Here is a 20,869-nt window from a genome sequence, read left to right as displayed (position 1 = left end):
CAGTCATCTTCACATCATTGTGAACCTGGTTTGAGCATATCTGGGAGTGTCCTTCCATGTGTCCAACATAGCTAAAGAAGGACTTATGAATGTCTGTTGAGTCCTTGTTAATTTCTCTGTTGAATTTCCCCTGGATGATTTCATGACAGCTTGTAGTTCTTCACATATAATGAGCAAGGGTGTGTTACCTTACAAGTATTCCGCTTTAACTTGTAGTATCTACCTCCTGTCGTTGTAGAGCTTGTTCATGGCTGGGGTCCACCAGACTGCATGCTTGTCTGTGGTACAAAGAGTCTCAGTTTTGTATGGGATTGCCTGATCCATGCAGTCCTGTAGGTGCTGGTGGAAGGCATATGTACGTGATTCAGCGGTTTGAGTAATGTTCACCACTGGCTCAGGGGCCTTAAAGGAGACCACAGTAGTGTTCAGAAGTGTGAAATCGGCTTTTGAGAAAGGCATATGTATGGTAACCGGCACCACTGTACACATGGAACATCATGGCAATACTCCACGGCTGGATGTGGGTAATGCTGGACATACCCACGGCAGACGTGGCGCGTTCCCGAGTCCGATGCCCGAGGGACCACACACATAGCCGGCCTTAGGCATAGGCCAAGTAGGCAGCCGTCTAGGGCGTTGCTCTACCGGCACCTTTCCAGACTTTATTTGGTGTAGGTAGACCAGGAGGGGGGTAGCGGGTGATGTGGCGGTGGCAACCTCTGCCTAGGGCACCACTTAACCTAAGGCCACTCTTCCCGTGGGTAATACAGCAGTACTCACACCCAGACGCGGGTCATTGCTAGTATGGCATATCATCTATGGCAAGAATCCATATATTCCCAGACATAATGGCACAGCATAATGCCTGTCCGCCGCCCAAACGCAGACATACGTCACCCGCGGCGGTGCGGACGTACTGCGCGAGATGTCCGTTACCAATGTCGACATTGTCTCGCTTTGTGAAACAAACTCCACATAGCGATTCAATACTAAACAGCGACGGAGAACCCGATGTCCCCGTGGCTGAGCTGTTCAACCTGTTCCGCCATGTTAAATGTGTGTAGCACAGCGGAACCGGCCCAAACCAAGCAACGGACATGTCTGTGGCTCAGTGAAAGTCGTCACGCAATGGTAAACCCATGTAATTTTGCGACACAGGTCATACATACCGAGGGTTAGTAATGGAAATTGGTCCGTTCGACCAGACCGTGTGCAATTAGTATAACAAGATCTACAACGGGTTCACCGGCCAATCGGCGCACACGGTTATGAATAATTGGGGGGGGATGACATGGTATCATAGACACGGACAAAACGTGCCCATGTGACTCATCTAACATTCGTACACGGTCAGGGCAGTTCCGTACACTGGGCGGACAAGACCAAACCCAAAGCACCACAGGAACACCCTGACAATCGAAGGCCTGTATGCATAGGGGATATAAGCACCTGTGATCTGAACATCCCTGTGGTCACGACATATGCATCCTGGGCCATGAGCAAGAGGGAATAAGGAATGTTTAACATGCAGTACCGCACCTTTCCCAGCAGGAGAATGGATGCCTGTGACGTGCGTGAGTGCGGGGGTGGGGTGGGGGGATATGTAAATGTAGCTAAGTACCATGGGTATGCATATTAATGACACCGAACAGCTAACGTGTAGTGGTCACAGTAACCGGCAAACGTGAATGCAGTCATGTTTGAATTACGACTATAGAACATATAGATGTGAACGTGTACGTAATGCGTCCATGCTGCAAAGACTGTTACATGTATAAAGTTGTAAGTGCGTTCTGCACACGTCCGTCAACCGGATCAGAGATATGTTACCAGAATAGTCACAACTAACACACACCACATAACCACACAGACCCAGTAAACATATATAAACAGAATATGGATATGCATGTGTGCCTGCGCGTAACCCACAATTAGGAAATGCGAGTGTGTGTGCGTGTGTGATCCACTCAAAGCAGGGAAGGTTAAGGATGTGTCCTCCACTCATTTACATTCATAATTGTAAAATATATGCTTAAATTGTACTTATTGATTCCATGCTTTTGAATCGTAATGCTACAATTATACACATTGATATAAAATATCCTGATCAACACACTACATTCTAAGGTTTACTCACAACAATTATCAACTATGTTTCAATATACTGATTGTATTGACCAATATTGTATTTATATTAACACATTGTTGTCGTATTATTGTTTCCATTAAGTAATGTATGCAACACTGATTTGTATATGTCACGTTATCATCAAGACTTGGAGCACTGTCCACTTAACTATGAGCAGGTTTATTGATTAATTGACTTTAAACTGACTCTGAAGGAAGTGTATAAGGGACGACTATGTAATGTATTTCGTACTCCGACGATGCCCCATGTTAGTAGGTGAAAGAGCTCAGTATCTTTTGACTGTGGAGTGTATCGGTCATTGTCTGTTTTGGCCGATATATGTTCAATAATGTCTTTTATGAAGATGGGCAGGACGCAAGGTTTGCTGTATTTCCGCTTACTGGCACGTGGATATAGATAGGCCAAGTAATACATAATATGGGTAGTCAAGCAGACATCCACGATTGGGGAACATACAGCGGCAGTCAAAACCACTGGCCAGATGGTGACAGTCCAACACGTTCTACACTTTACATATGCACATCGGTGTCCATTGTAGGACTCCAAAAATTGTTCCGTTTGCACCACCGTCGACCAGCTGTGATCGACTCAGACAGAGTGACAGCCGTGACTACGGCACAGCTAGACATATGCACCACCAGCGTGTTTAAGGTTGATGATAACTGTCCATGAAATGCAGGACATATGAACAGAAATCCCCAGATTGTCGTGTCCATAGAAGTGCGTCCACATCCCAGTCCCGCACACATGAAGGATGTGTAATGGGTACCGTGGGGGGTTGCAGCCATGGGATCCTGGGTATGCAAAAATGGGGCTCGGTGTTGTTTGGCAGACAATCCGTTGTTCCGCCCCATGGGAGGGCTGTGGGTATAGCACGTGCCTTAGTCCCCACTAAGGATGCAAAGCATCCACTGGGTAATGCTAAAAGCAGGTGTGAAATGTGTTCAGCCCTATATCAGTGTCCAGTAGGCAATTCCCATGGATGGACAAGTGTACGACCAAGATGGCACCTATAACTGGAAACCTGGTGGAATTACACAGCTGCGGTAAGGCATAACACAGGAAATACAGATAGGGACTACAGTAGACACTTCCCATACAAAGTCAGACCGCCGTGCGAATACCAGCGTACACAGCACTCGATCTGCCAGCAACAACATGAGGATCACTCGCTTCCATACTGCGGAACAAATGGGCGACCTGTGGAACACATACTAATGGCACACTATCAACCTCAACTAGGAAGGTCATACGATGTTTCAACACTAAGCGTTCCCATATAACGAACATCCTTCAATGAATAAATAGGGTATGCATGTTCTGGCTGTTTTATATTGACAATACAGTGGCGTATATGTCCTACTGGGCCTTCTGAGGATTACTTAAAGCAGTTGCCAACCTGCAGCATTACATCAATACCATTTGGGTTAATCATGGGTTTCAGAACATAGCACAACATAATATGTGTAGTCAAACACACATCCGATTGGGAACATACAGTAGTGGTCACAACCACTGGCCAGATGGACACAGCCCAACATGTTCTACATTTTACATATGCACATTTGTGTCCATTGCAGGACCCAAAAATTTCTCCTTAAGTAAGTGTGGGCAGCATACTGCGATCGTGTGAACCAGAAGAGGTGCCAGCCGTGACTACGGCACAGGTAGATATATGCACCACAAGCGTCTTCAAGGGTGATGACAACCGTCCATGAAATGCAGGACATATGAATAGGACTCCCCAGGTTGCTGCGTCCAGACACGTGTGTTCACATCCCATTTCCACACACATGAAGGGTGTGCAAGGGGTACTGTCGAGGGTTGCAGACATGGGATCTGGGTATGCAAAAATGGGTCTCGGTGTGGATTGGCAGATGATTCGTTGTCCCGCCCTGTGTGCGGGACGTGGCCATGGCATATGCGTTACTCCGCACTAATAATGCCGATCATCCACCAGAAATGCAGAATGCAGCTGTGAAATGTTTACAGCCCTATACTAGTGTCCAGTAGGCAGTTCCCATGGATGGACAAACGTACGGCCAAGATGGCACCCATAGCTGCAAACCTGGGGGAATCCCACAGCTGTTGCAAGGCATAACCCAGGAAATACAGATAGGGACTACAGTAGACACTCCCCATACAAAGCCAGACCGCTGGGCAGATACCGACGTACACAGCACTCAATCTGCCAGCACATCAATGGGGATCACACGCTTCCATACAGTGGAACAGATGGGTGACCTGTGTAAACATACCAATGGCACAATCTCAACGTCGGCTGGGAATGACATACGATGGTCAAACTATGGCGTTCCCACCAATGAAAGACATCCTTCAGTGAATTAATAGGATTGATGTCAATACACCATGGCAAACACCCAATGAACAGGAAAGACTTGCTGGCACCCTATGGCCACAAACCATGTCACACATAGGTAGATGGAACAGTCAACTTAAACATTTCGTCCACGACACGTCACATATGGTATCCAAAGGTTCTTCATAGACATGTATGCGCTATCACCCGTAGGCCCTGTGAGACTTACACATAACATGGAAGTATCCAAGCTTTAAATGTCCACCCTTACACTTCCATTTGTCACTTTCTATGCGAACAATGAACATGTAGCCACAGCATAGAAAGCACAGACGCACTGCTAATGAAACACACACATGTCAACATCACAGAAAGCATACTATGAACACACGTATTACATGATATTGTACTATGAAACACAAACAAACCAGCAACCTGCGGCAAGAATAGTCCCCGTAGTTCGACACAACACAAGTCTTCGTAACATTTAAACAGTTTATTAAAACATGCAACGTTTTCGTTGTTTCCACAACGTCTGCAGAAAAAAGCAAAGTCTAAGAATGTTCACAATCAACAATGTGAGTCTTAACAAGATTTTAAATATCACATTGTTGATTGTGAACAGTTTAAGAATTTGCTTTTTCAGAAGAAGTTGTGAAAGCCACGGAAACACACACACACACGGAAGGGACGGGAGACGAACCTACGCCTATCTACATGAACTCACTACAGTATGAAGCATTTACAGAACGCGCTACTGAGTTTACTGAACAGAGCGTGCTGAACAGAGCGCTGTCAGAGGCATACTTGTAGGCTGGTGACATCACCCGCAAGACAATAGTTGGCAATAGCCAAGGTATGTGTTGCGGAGCGTCTAAAAGCATGTTTATTCGCAGAGGCAGCTGGAAACACACACACACGGAAGGGACGGGAGACGAACCTACGCCTATCTACATGAACTCACTACAGTATGAAGCGTTTACAGAACGCCCTACCAAGTTTACTGAACAGAGTGTTGTCAGAGGCATACTTGTAGGCTGGTGACATCACCCGCAAGACAATAGTTGGCAATAGCCAAGGTATGTGTTGCGGAGCGTCTAAAAGCATGTTCATTCACAGAGGCAGCTGGAAACACACACACACACACACACACACACACACGGAAGGGACGGGAGACGAACCTACGCCTATCTACATGAACTCACTACAGTATGAAGCATTTACAGAACGCGCTACCAAGTTTACTGAACAGAGTGCTGTCAGAGGCATACTTGTAGGCTGGTGACATCACCCGCAAGACAATAGTTGGCAATAGCCAAGGTATGTGTTGCGGAGCGCCTAAAAGCATGTTCATTCGCAGAGGCAGCTGGAAACACACACACACGGAAGGGACGGGAGACGAACCTATGCCTATCTACATGAACTCACTACAGTATGAAGCATTTACAGAACGCAGCCAAGTTTACTGAACAGAGCGCTGTCAGAGGCATACTTGTAGGTTGGTGACATCACCCGCAAGACAATAGTTGGCAATAGCCAAGGTATGTGTTGCAGAGCGCCTAAAAGCATGTTCATTCGCAGAGGCAGCTGGAAACACACACACACGGAAGGGACAGGAGACGAACCTACGCCTATCTACATGAACTCACTACAGTATGAAGCATTTACAGAACGCGCTACCGAGTTTACTGAGCAGAGCGCTGTCAGGAGGCATACCCCTACGTGGGTGGTATCATTTGCAGAGGCAATGCCCGATCGGGAGTTAGGTCAGAGTGCGCAGTCACGCAGCCTGTTACCATCCCAAGGTCGCCGTACAGTAACACGTTAGTGCTGCAGTCAGGAATACCAAGTAACTACTGATCAGTACATCACTGCCTACTGGGCATGCTCAGACACTTAGACGCGGCACAGAGCAGACATGCATACACATGGTGCGACGGCATGGGTGGCAGAATGTGGACCGTCGTGTGTGTCCAGCCACACAACAGAAACCTGGCCATGCCACAGACGTGGCCGTTGCGAAGGGGATACAGGCATGCACCGGCGGTATAGCTGCAGTCGTAGCGGTGTGCACTGTGCTGTGTGTCTATCTACACAGCTGCCTACTGGGCATGCTCAGACACTTAGAGTCGGCACAGAGCAGACATGCATACACATGGTGCGACGGCATGGGTGGCGCATTGTGGACCATCGTGTGTGTCCAGCCACACAACAGCAACCCGGCCATGCCACAGACATGGCCGTTGCAGCGGGGAATATCTAGGTGCAATTAACCATGTGTAGGACTGGCCTACAGTTTGTTGCATGCTACAGACAACCCTCCCAAACACAGGATACCTGCACAGATGTCCTGAGGACACTGGTGAGTGGGCATGCTCTCACAACAGCACCGTATTGGGTGACATGAACCACCCATACATAGACTGGGAACATTACCCATGGCACAACACACTACGCCACTGGTCCCAGGTGTTCTCACACCTGGCCACTGTTAAACAGCCATGCACCATACATACTAGGGGGGGATGTCTGACAGTTCTGCCCATCACACATGGTGAGGATATGCCCCACACAGGATGTACAGCCCTCAATGGTGATGCCAGACCGTATAGTGGATCCACTGGTCATCCACATCCTGTAACCAACACCGGCATGGGGGACCTAAGTGATGACCTCTCCACAACAAACCACACACATCATACGACCGGTGTGGTACCCTACAAGTCCTCCATGCCAGTGTTGAACACAGGCCAGACCGGCAACCGCCTAACGAATGCCTTCTCTGAGCACCCACATGCATGTCTGCAACAGGCAAACATGATAACATCAGGACCTTGTCCACCACAGGTAGGCACATGGTGTGGTGGACCCCAGCCACTGACTAGCTGTACATCAACAGTTGGAGCTAATACATGACAGAGCAATGTCAGTACCAGGGAAACCATCTCCCATTCATACCGGCGTCACCATACGGCTACACATACAATCATCCACGGCCACTTGTGGGAGTGGTACTGCAGAGGGCACATGAGACAACCATAGGGCCTTCCCTAACTGTGGTAAGGACATGGTTGGGGCACACAGACTTGGCTGGAAATGGTCCAGAATGGTACAATGGTCACTGCACCCACAGACATTGTCTGCAAACCAGCGGACATGTTCCATGCATACATCCCACCCCCAAGAGGGGACATATCCATCCCACCAGAGTGTAGCCTCCCAAACATCTCATATGGCCTGGAGTGATCCCATATCTCTATGGCGGTTGACACAGCACCAATGGGCACCGATGGTGTCCCTGGCTGTGTGCTACCCATCCTCATTGAGGCCCTCGGCCCACACATGCGGCCACTGTGTCATGTTAGCCTTACTATGGGCTATGTCCCCAATGGATGGCATATGGCATCTGTGGTCCCACTATGCCAGGGTAGTGCTCTTATGGACTGTAGACAGCCACACCCTATCCGCTTGACAAGCCTTGTCTGCAAAGCTGTGGAGAGGTCCATACAGGTGCCCATGGATACAGACAGCGGTGTACAGCCAATACCGGAACATACCCACAACAACATAGTCAAGGGCGGATCCTGCCTCCCAAACATGCTCGTCCTGTCTGGAGTGGTCACCAAGGCCATTGATGGGGATACGGGTTTGCACACAGTACCATGACCTGGTGGGAGCGTTCAGAGCACACTCCACATGGGACTCATGGAAAGGCTCGCCAGCATACATGTGGGGACATATGTCACCCGATGCTTCTCAGAAAGGTTGGAGGTCACACCACACAGGGTTGGTGTTCCTGGTGCCTTGTCACACTCATATCTGGTCTCCAGTGGAGGCCCACAGGGCTCAGTCCTGGGCCCCCTGCCATATGGCATTCGACCTTCCAATGTGCATGCAATCATAGGGGGATTGTGGCAGACAAGGTATGCAGATGACTACGCACCGGCCACCATACCCAACACCCCATGTGATACGGACATCCACCTAGGGCGTCATAGACATGGATAACTGGTGCCAGAGCCATGGCCTGCTACTACATGCCAGAGAAGGTGCAGACCTACCCAGTGTGAAGGACATGTTCAGCCCAATGTCACATGTAGGTGGTAAGCCATTCCAGATGGTGGACATGTTCATGGAAATGGCTACAACACCTGTCGTTAACCTCTGTCAACACACACAATGGCAATGTGGGTGTAAAGACATTCCACTGTGGCCTCCTGGTCTGGAAGGAATCGCATCGACATCAGGGGTGTTCATTGTACCCCTGTACACATCACACACCAGAGCAATGACTGCGTACAATGGCACATCTGGCCTGTAGCTAACCTGACGCCTGCAGCACTTGGAAGGACCGCAAACGTTACACAAGGCGGGGATGACGGTGCTAGGACATGTGTCACAAGCTGCCCGACCAAGGGGACTCTGGCTGTAAACCTTCACAGCACATCTGCTCTGTGGTGATCTGTGCCTGGCATACATGGCCATGTCTGACCTGGGTGACATGGGCATATTCCACTTCCTAGGCTCCAGGCAAACACGGGCACAGAAGCGACTGTCACACACATCACCACAAAGATGAGTGTGACGTGCTGGGGGAACAGGGTCAACGGCCGGAGACCCCCTACAACACGTAGAGGAGTGCCAGCCCATGTGAAGGAAAGGCCCTGACTGCCTTCGTCCAGGAGTAATAATGACGTGTGGATGTGTGGATATAGTTATGCGCCAGGCATCATCTGTGTGTCAGTGCTGGACGAGGGACTGGAGACTGATGGATGTGGCATCCCCATCCTGAGTTGTGTTAGCAGCCACACACAGTCATGCTAGGTCCACACATGTTGTAGGGCACATACCCTGTTATGTACATGTGCGCCTATGTTCCTATGTAGGGGTCCATGCCGGGTGCGGGTACCTGTGCTATGCTGATGTTGCCAGACATGCCTGTGGGTACCCCACAACTACGCGTGGGGAACTAATTACAGTGCTCCCAGTAGGCACATGCAAGTACACCATCATTGTCATACGGGTTAACTGAACCAACATGGTGCTACACATGTAACCACCACGCATACTGTGTACACAGATCAATGAATGCTGCACCTGTCCTGCATGGTATGTCTGCTGCATGATGTCAGTGCACAACCCACATCACATACACACCTGTCACCAGCCATACACACACATCACAACATACACATCACGTACTATGCGGACACAGGTATCACATACACCTCTCACTATCTTGTCCACCCTGTGCATCAGAATATGTTTGCATAACCATGCACTGATGGTGTATATGCGGCAGAGACTTCATCATATGCACAGGGTGATATGTGTGCCACAGGCATGGGCTGCACCAATGGATGACATCATGTGTGTGTGTAAGGGCCTGTGCATTGACTGGGCATGACTGTGTAGATTGCATGTGGGTGTGGTGGAGCCCTACAGTCGTGTTTGCTGTGTGTGGGTTTGTGTGTACACAGTTCAGTCATCTGTGATGCCTACATGGGGTATGCTTGGCAGCCCCAGACTGTACAGTGCAGGTGTTACGGCTCACTGTGTCCGGCTGCCGCGATGCGACCCGTGCCTGCCTGGGGTCGCACGGGCACGACCGGGTGTAGGTACAGACAGTCCACTCTCCGATGTCACATGTCCGCTGGAAACGTGCCCACGCCGGGGCCGTCCAGGGCCACGTCCACGTGGCCTGCTCTGTCCTGGTGTGGTCGGTGTAGTAGCAGCTGCACTGCTGCTGCTACCAGCACTGTGTGGGTGGGCATGGGAGGTGACACGCACATGCTGACCTGCACCAGGTGGTGTTGCTGGCCTACGCCCACGTGCCCTATGCCTCACCACTACCTGGTGTTCCTGCACGGACAGCCCATGCTCAAGGATGGCCATGCCTCGGTCGAGGATACCAGCCATCTCACCCAATCTCCTATCCAGAACATCGGCAAGATGCTGTTGGGCATTCACCAATGCCTGGATGTTGTCATTCAAGGAACGGATTGCAGACCTCTGCAGCCTCTGCCCTTCCTGGTTCTGCCGTTCGGCACGTGCTTGCGCCGCCATTACAGTCTGGAACATGCGACTGGTTATACCAGCTGCTGCACCCTGTACGGCAGGTGTATGTCTAGCGGTGCTCCCCCTACGAGCAGCACCTGCCACATGCCTGCGTGGCACTGCACCAGTCATTACACTGGCAACATCATGTGTACCCACACCTTCTGCAGCCACCACACATTCCTGCTCGGTGCCAACAGACGCTGACTGACCGTCATCTATGGGCAACGGTGTTGGGGTATGTGTCGGCATCCGAACCATGTTCAGGGATGAAGAGGACGTAAGTGTGATGTTCTCCAATGGCAGAGTGTCTGCCTGTGACGACCCTGCCTGTGCCTCATGCACATGGTCATCACCACTAGTATCTGTGGGGACACTAGCATCGGCTGGACAGCAGGAGGGGAACTCACCTACAGCACCTGTCAATACAAAGGCATACCGTCAGTTACAATACATACACACACACACACACACACGCGCACACACACACACACACACACACACACACACACAGACATCATGCATGTGATAATGCAGGTGGCATGCAGCATTCACACACCACAGACCAGTGAATGTAGACCAGACATTCCTAGTGGCAGTATGCACACTGCCCTGGTGGGAACAGTACAACAGGCAGGTGTCTTTTAGTAGGCATGCAGTACACACATTCATGGTAGTTTGCATGCATCACCGTGATACACCGTGTGGCAGGCGAGTTGACAGTACACATGTCTGCCGACACTATGTCATGTACACCGCAAACATGTGTGGTATCATGTGGACATGTGACGATGGTGTCCCACTGCATGCACCACATCACAATGGCTGTCATGGTGCAGTGTTATGTGTACAGTCTACAGATACAATGTATGGGTAACAGGGATGTCTGTGCAGGTGCGGTTGGTGTGAGCTGTGTACATAGCTGTACAGTGTGGAGGCGGGCACTGTGCCACTGCACAGTAGCAGGACACAGTTATGTTTCTGTGTGATGCGTGACCTGGACGCATTACATTGCCATGTCTGTAAGTCAGTTCAGCCGCTCAGCAGCACGTATGTGGTGGATATTGGAGGCACCTGTAGTAGCTGTGGAGAGGCATTCCATGTCAGTGGTGTACTACATTGGATGTCCAGGGGGGCCACTACAGTGATGAGCCCACTATGTGTGTACAGGGTGCAACGGTGACTACCCACTGTGGATGTACTGTGTGGCAACATGCCTGTAGGTATCGACCATGGCCTTGTCTGTCCGGGTCATTGACAATTGTGTGTGGTGGACATCGTGCACATGGCCCTGTGGTGGCCAATGTGACATACAACCATACTAGTGTAAGGTGTCACATTCCCTACAGATATGCAGACAGTGTGGATGTCTGCTATGTCATGCATAGGTCATGTCATGGTGTGACAATGTTGCAGCCAGACATCCACGTGCATGGGACATGGCATGTGCCATGTCACAACGTGTGCACCCGATGCAGGGGCATAGGTCACATTGGTAACACCTGTGCTCTGGCAAGATCACAGCTCACTATGTGGTACTGTGTGCATACTGCAGAGGCATACCGATGCATACTACACATGCAGCCATTGTGGAACACCTACACCATTGTATGCATAGCTGAATGCACGTAACACACCAATAGGTCGTGTGGTGTCATGCCACTCGCTAACGGTTGTATCTACTGTACATGGGTGGTGTGTGTGTCGGGTGGTGCAACCTGTATACCGTGACTGGGGCACACACAGGTGTGCATGTCATGCCTGGACACATGGGGAATATCAATACACCATATCATGCCTTTGACTAGCAACAGACTTACCTGCAACAGACCCTTGTGTTTGCGACACGCCAGACGCGTACCTGTAAAGGGATGACACAAAGGTATACACATTATCCATTACTATCGCCACAGTCAGCAGTGTGCATGTCACATCATGCATCTGTGAGTTAGCATGTGCTATGCACATGTCTGCTAACACAACATAGCATACTGTAGTATGCGTCTTGTGTGGCCATATACCTGGCATGTATGGCTATATTATGTGTTGTACTATGACACCCACCCCGCCACTTATCATACAAACATGCAACCCTGACTTACCATGCAGCTCTAAGCTCATAGTTCGGGAGACACCCACCTCCACGATGGGACATGGGTTTCTGCGTGTTGTTCCGTGGGTGTCCCCAGACTGGCCAGGAGCTCCTCCGTGGCTGTGAGTGGGGCTGGGTTGGTGGCCCACCACCTGTCCCACGTTGTTGTCTGGCGATTGCAGCGGCACGCTGTCTTGCATGCCGGATCAGGTCTGTGCAGTACCTGCGGATCTGCTGATAAGTGCGGTTGTATCCGCCCAGGCTGTTCACCCTCCTGCACATCTCCTCCCACATCTCCTGTCATTCCTGTGCCTGCTGTGGTACATGAGTAAATAACATGTCATGATTAGTATGGAGGTATGGTATGATCACCTCCTCCTCCTGTCGACTGAATGCCGGAAGCCGGGATCGTGGCATTATCTGTAAGACATAATGATGGTGGCAGGTCACATTTACACTGCTGTGCTGGCATACTGTTGGAGATAAATTGCTATGACAAGTACGACATCTGCACAGTAATCTGTGAAAGGCATCGTGGCAGTGACACAGCCGATGTGTTGGCTTCACACCATTGAGCAGTGTGTGTCACATCATATCTGTTTGCCACCCCATCACACTGTACACGCACCATGTACATGTTAGCCAGCTGTGGACATGTATACCTGGTTGCACCTGTGTCCATATCACTGGCATAGGTCCCCATGTGACGTCGGTGCTGCTGTTCACCTGGACACTGTGTATATGTCAGTACACATCACGTCTGTAGCCATTGTGAACGTCAGCAGTGGCACTTTACACATACACATGGACACCTGCACATGCATGTGTTGTGCCATGTACATCCACACAGCACTGTACGGGTGTTGGACAACTTGCCACAGCTCACCTGTGTTGCACATGTGATAGACATAGGGCAATGTGTAACCATGACACATTAGCAGGACAGGCCATGCATAGCATGTACACACACACATTGTCCAGAGCATCACACAGCACCTGTGACACCACAGGGTGCATCACCACATTACTGCTGTGTATGGTTGATAGTGAGAGTGCCTTTTGTCCATTGCACCATGTAGGACTGTGATAGCTCATGCAGCCTTGCTGGGCAGGTCTGCATGGTATGGCAGGGTATGCTACATACATGGCACTGGGTTGTGATCCACCTGGGGGTTTACGATATTGGCAGGGTGGCTGTCCATTCCATATGTCATTGCTATGTGTATATGGACATTCAACATGTCTATCGCCATGGTGTGGACACTGGCCTCAAGCGCAGGTATGCTGCACGCTGCTTGCTGAGGGTGTGTCTGGTGCATGCAGGTATCACACATCCATGCATACACTGTAACCCTGGCAGGTGCTATGTGCTGGGATATTGATCAACACAGTGCTGTATGTGGACACACACCGCTATCCCGTGCACATGGATGGTTGCCTGCACTGATGTGGGTACCACATATGTGTACATCCAGTGCCTGCTGCTACCCCATGTCTGCTGCTGCACTACACACCGCCATCCCTCCCTCTGTGAATGTGGTGTTGGGCACAGCATAGGTATCCATGTATGGGGACAGGGATGTTCACATAGCAGGGTCACTGATGGTATCGTCGATCAGACCATACACAGTATGACGCACCCCTCACACATATAACCCATTCATATTGTTGTTCACACGGTGACACAGCTATATTGCTATGCGGAGACATTCACAGCCATACATACACAGATGCATGCACGCCCATCTGTGGCATGGCCTGGACTATTGGTGTGGTTCAGCACATTACATGTTTGACTGCAGCTGGCAGACCTACTGTGCACATGTCTACACGGTAAGCCTGTTCTACAGTAGGCATCTGTGATGTGCTGTGCACATCTCATATCTGCACATTTGGTTGGTGTCCATCGGTCCACGGGCCAGTGGTGGGACACAGGGATGTTGCTGAACATATATGCATGCAACCCTGTACAGCTGTAACACTAGCCTCTCAGATGCTCATGTGTCGTGGACGTGAACACCGTACACACACATGTGGTTGTGGGCTGCCGTCCATACCCATCTCCTCCTGTGGGTTGCTATCATCCCACACACTCCTTGTATTGTATGTTCAGGCTATGCACCTATGTGGGGCTTGTGGGCATGCAATACGATACTATATGCCTTTGCACCCATCACAGACATTGTCACACAGGTACACCGGCAGCCGTACACATCACAGCTTGTTGTCAGCACGTCACATGTGGTACACACATAACACATCTCCTGTGGGACATGGTCATTTGTACGGGCATGTCCAGCAGTCACATACCACAGCTACCCCTACATGACGGCTATGCAGGACATGTGTCTGTACAGCTACTGTGACATGTACACAAGCAATGCCCCCCTACCTACATCACATGGTACTACCTGTGGAGTATGTGTGTCTGCATCCATGCTATGGCCATAGATGACAATTGTACATCAATATGTGCAACATACCTCATTGGGGTTGTCATGTGCACATGTTCCATGTGTCAATGCATTGTTTGTGTCTGTTGGGCGGTCATTGTTGTGCATGGTTTACATGGCTGACATAGCGTACTGTGTCTGATTCCAGGTACTTCATTGGGCTACCAGCATTGTACATTTCTACTGCACATTCCAGCCATCATGTAGCCAGCTTAGATGACAGTGGGAGGTGTTCCGCCATGTGCACATATGTCACACAGTATGAGGGTGACTGACACATTGTCAGGACTGGGTTCTGACTGCTGTGGATGTGTGTACTGGTGTTGACAACCATGACTGCACCAGATGGTGTCTTCTGGATGTGTAACATTCACAACACACACCTACATTCACATAGCAGCACATCGTCCACGACAATGGACATTCCTGCATGAACATTGTATGCGGTATGTCTGTATGACCACTGCATATATCACTGGTAGCCACCAGCATGGCTGCCTACAACAGCGGTGTGTATCCTGTGCAAACATGGGTTACACCTGTCACAACACACCTGTGTCAGATGGCCCTGTAGTGGGTGACAGTGCAGTTCCATACATCATGTAACAGTATACATCGTGCACCAGTATGTTGCAGACATGTGAACGGCTGTGCTAGTCGACATATGCACACATGACACATCACCTGGTACACCGTGTCTGCCTTGCCACCTGCTATTGTGACCACCCTGTGATGACATTATGCGGCCCACATGGACTGGGACATGTGATGGCTCAATGGTGAATTAACCATCCGGGTGTGTGTCTAGCCAGGTGTCCAGTAGCCAGTGGTCTGCACGCAGGGATAGTGTACATTGGCCTACTCTGTCACTGGGACTGTTGACTATGGTCATACTGTAGTTATGCAGGCATGTGGTGTTTGTCCAGTCTGATAGTCGTGTTCAACCACACTACCGTGGCACACATGACCTGTGGACATCTGCCTAAGGTGTGCAGCCCACATGTACATCTTCACATGCTATGCTGCCTGTGCAGCGGTGTCACATGTCTGTCTCCGCCAGCGCTGTCACAGGTAGGCACAGCATGCAGTGATGTGTGACAATGCTTACACCCTCCACTGTGCTGTACACAAGCACTGCACACACAGTACAGCACACGTCATTTATCTGCAGTGCCTGGGACCTGCCTCCATGCCCTACACGGCACACCTGCCAGTCCAGATTGTACACAGATCATACCTCCCAGGCACATACCTGGACTGCAACACACACGGGTGGGTGGTTCCCACACCACACAGTGATTTACACACATACTGTATATTCCCAAGACACATTGCATCATAGGTAATCCATGTTCAGATACCCATGTTCGTGACCACTACGCACATTGTGACACGTGACAGTGAATACACTGTACACCACAGGTTACATGCTGGTCATGTTGGCATACTGTACATTGCACCTACGACAGTTGCTACTGCTATGAATTGACAGCAACATGCCCCTTCCCTAGTATGGACTCCCATGTACCACACATGCTTGGCCATGCAGTGCGCATAGCTGGGTGACACATTACACGACACCATACCTACACTACCCTCGGCATGCCAAACCTCCATGTGTCTGTGTGCTATGCCTACACACATCCCCCCTCTGTTTGCTGAACATCCATGCTTCTCAGCCTTGCTAGCCACACCCTAAACACACAACCATAGCAGCATGCATGGTACATACACTCTACAGCCGGTATTACTGACATCCACTGACAGAGGTAGTTGATGGCATGGCACCCGTGCGATGGACAGTCACGTTGCCTATGCCAACACTGATCACAGTGCACTTCTGCTACATTTACACTGGTAGGGACCATGCTATTCCACACAGAGACATGGTGGTACTGGCCTTTCACAGACGCCACAGTGGTATTCCTGTTCCATGCACACGTGCTGTATGGGCACATGTGCAGGCTGTTGCACGGTAGTTATGTTCACATGTGTGTGGTGTGTCACTTGACAGTCATGGTGTGTCCTCATGGTGCATCACATACTCCACAGCTAGCTACCTACACATGACTGCCATACATTGCAGTGTGGGCCCTCACGCAGTGTGGTGGTATGTCTCTGCTGTTTGACTACATCCACATTCAATGCAGCATACAACAGTCATGCAGGCATTGCCAACACAGATGTTGCTGGCATCGTGCCTGCCAAAGGGTACCTACCAACAATACACACTCTCACTCACTACAGGGTTCCAATCCTTGGCTGGACATTGTATTAACCCTGTGGACACATACATAGTACTGCCATGCACATGTTATGTCCGGGAACACAGTCCCAATGTCACCTCAAATCTCCGTAGTTGTTGTATCCCGCCAACCTGGCTGTTACATGTCTCTGCAGCAGCACACTGCATTGACTGCTAGCCCATTCATGTACGTTGTGTACCCTGACCACCACACTACCACATCTAGCACACTACATGGGTGGTACTGCATTGCGTATGGGGCTGCATTTGTACACCCATGACTGGGCCATTCAGTATGGCATTGGGCCACATCCTGACATACATGCTCACACACTCATTGACTACCTGCATGCCTTTACTGGCACCCTTGTTAGCTTCTGTGCGCCTACAGCACACCAGCTCCATGCTGGCCACCTGTCATACTATTGCATGGGTGGTTGGGGTGGTACAGAGGTATTACATCAGACATGATCCTCTTTTGCCCTTCAGCACCATTCCACCTTATGGTGTTGCCAGAGTACAGACCCAGCATCACATCGTACCCTATATGTCTCAGGATGTTATGCCATGTGCCTCCTGTACAGGTCACACAGTGGTGCAAGCATATCATGCTAACTACAACAAGTCAAGGGCGTGTGACATTGCACAGTCCTCAGTCATGTGGCCCCTCATGCTCACTATTTGCATACGTACACTACCTGCTGTCACAGGTATTGTCCATGCCTACATATACCACATCTACATACCTGGCAGCATTCTAGCTCATCCTGCTCATATTGCTAACAACCATACAGGTGTCAGTGTGGCAGATATATCATGTAGATATCATTGCATCAGTTACATCACGCGGTGCATACACATCACCTTTGGCACAGTGACAGTCATGCAGTGTGTATCACATGGATACTGTCCCCTATACATGCATATCACGTTGTACATGGTTGCTGTACACACATGCCCCATGGTGCTGTGGTTGCCATATTCCACCATGGCGTGGGTACACATGTGCAGGACCGCATTTCTGGACGTATGTCTAGCAGATACCTTGGGTGCCCTTGTACCTGTGCCGCCATACACACATGTAGCGGGCAGTGTTACAATAACACATATGTGGTGTACCTTACACAATGGATACAACGTTACATGTCTCAGTATAGTCATGCTGTGATGTCTACCCGGCTCAGACGGTTTACATATGCAAATGACAGTCATGTAACACATCTGTAACTCACCTGCATACCACTAACACAGGGTAATGTAATCTGCCGCGGGCCATGTTCTCCGCGACCATTACTGATGCATGCTGCAGTACTCCTGGCTTTGGCGTTTGCAGTGGGCAGGGTGGAGGAGAGCAGTCCCTGCGCTGTGACGCACACATGCCACATTGCTCACAGCCCGGCCGCGTCTGTGTGACATCCACAGACTGGACACACACCGTGCTGTGGGACATAGGTCCTGTGCACATCCCACAGGGGCAATACTGGCCTGCTGTCCTTCAAGTCATGTGATGATACCCTTGCTGGTAGGGTGACACCAGACCTGGTGCCATGCCACCGACAAGCGTGTGAAGTACTGGTACCGACATACAGATTAAACATCCACTTCCTGCCGTTCAGTGGACACTACTTCATACGGGGTGACACTACTGTGTACATTGCGACATGTGTTACACCGCGGCCCTGCGGACATCATTGTGGCAACACATTGCACCCTGCTTTTCACCGGAGCGTTTTAAGGACATGGTTACTTGCTGTTCCCTCCATTTTGGGCACCTAATTCTGCTACTACACTGTCCCATAACACTGCAGGCCATACATATCTTGTTTTTCCAGTACACATAACATTAGGCCATCCTCCATCATGCATGCGGCTATGCCTGTGATGACGTGTCTATGATTTCTGAACATATCCATCATGACAGCTTTGCATTACACATAAGTGTTGACATAGTCACCCTACTCTGCCTGGGATACCGCGTAACGCGTACGTGCGATACATTCGTGATGACATCGGCGGATATGCCCATGCACATGTGTGCTGTGACACTATACATACATGCAGCCTCATCCCCGTTGCTGTGGGAAGCTTCGAACTGTCGATATCCACTGACAGCATCGAAGCGTGTGGTGGGCACTTTGTTCTGTGTTTGGAATCCCTATGGCGGACCTTGATTTATCATTGTCTGTGTACATGTACATGTCCCACTGCTGTGCACACGTTGTCCACAGTCGTTGAGTATGCTCATGACTGCTTAGCATTACATAACCACCTTTCACCACTCTCTGCCTTAATGGACGGGTATCTACTTACACACATCGTTCACATACCAAGTGCGTGTGATTAGTCATACATATCCATCGTTGGGAGCACATCAGTACATCTCGTGGGTCTGATTCATTGTACCCTTTCCGGCCTTAGCTTCTGTATTCGTCAATATCTTTCCTCTCAGTATTTCCTTTCAATAAGCGTTTGTGTTCGGCCTATGAACATACGGTTTTGAATATCGAGGGAGAATCTTCCTTTTATCTAACCGTCGTCACCTGAGGTGGCATGTGGGTTCATCACGCCATGTAGCTGTTCCTCGTCCTTTGTACTTGTATGCGCATATCACTGGTGATCCTCCTCCATTAAATCGTTACCCGGGAAACTAGTTGCCATGGTTCATTCCTCGTGGTGGCCGGATGTACTTACTTACGGCACTACCGTGGGGATGGCGTATGTATGGGCACGTTTGTGTGACTGCATACGCTATGTGTCAGGTAAGCATTACATGCATTGTTAGCCGTGGATTGTGTGGTGTTGTGATTGCGCGTGGTATGGTATTCTGTTTGACATGTGGGTGTCCGTGTCCTGGTGGCGGCTGCCTGTCGGATGGCATTGTGCATTCAGATGTAAACACAGCTGTTATATTCCTGTGCCACAACGGATGCAGGGATGCATCAGCTGCTGCTAGTGTTTCCCCACGCGGCTTGTTATGCGGGTATGCTCGCTCGTCATTGACCGGCTACCTGCTATGTTTTTGCTCTGGTTTCCTTTGGCTGTTATCCCGCTGATATGTGCGATGGGGTGCTATCACTACGGATGCTTGGGTGCAGTGCGGTGTGGGTCTTGCATTTATACATACAAGATATGCTTGTGTGTGCTCCCATCCCTCTTGGGGCTGCGTGGTAATACCTGTCTGTTGTTCTGGGAATGTCTTGTACTTGTTGGTATGCCTCGTGTAGTGTCGGTACTCACCTGCACCGTATTGTGCTTCCTGCACGTATTCCTCCTTCATACATCGGTTATATATCTGCGGATGTTCGCCCATGCCTACTATCCATTGGCATTTTGTCACTGATAGTTACTGCAATTGATTGTGGTCTATACTTGGGATGGCCTGTATGCTACCCGGTAGCCTCCTTTCGCAGTGCCGCTTGCTTGCCAATGGTCGTGGAACACACAGCGGTATTCACGGGACCGTGAAGTGTTCCACGCGATGATCGGTGCCGAGATAGCACATTCGGCTATTTCAGCCGGTAGACATGCCTGATGCTGTGTAACGTTGCTGCCG

This window comes from Protopterus annectens, chromosome 12.part0 (assembly GCF_019279795.1).
Source record: "Protopterus annectens isolate FY-2018-M chromosome 12.part0, PAN1.0, whole genome shotgun sequence".
NCBI classification, from domain to species: domain Eukaryota; kingdom Metazoa; phylum Chordata; order Ceratodontiformes; family Protopteridae; genus Protopterus; species Protopterus annectens.
Note: the sequence above shows the minus strand (reverse complement) of the source record.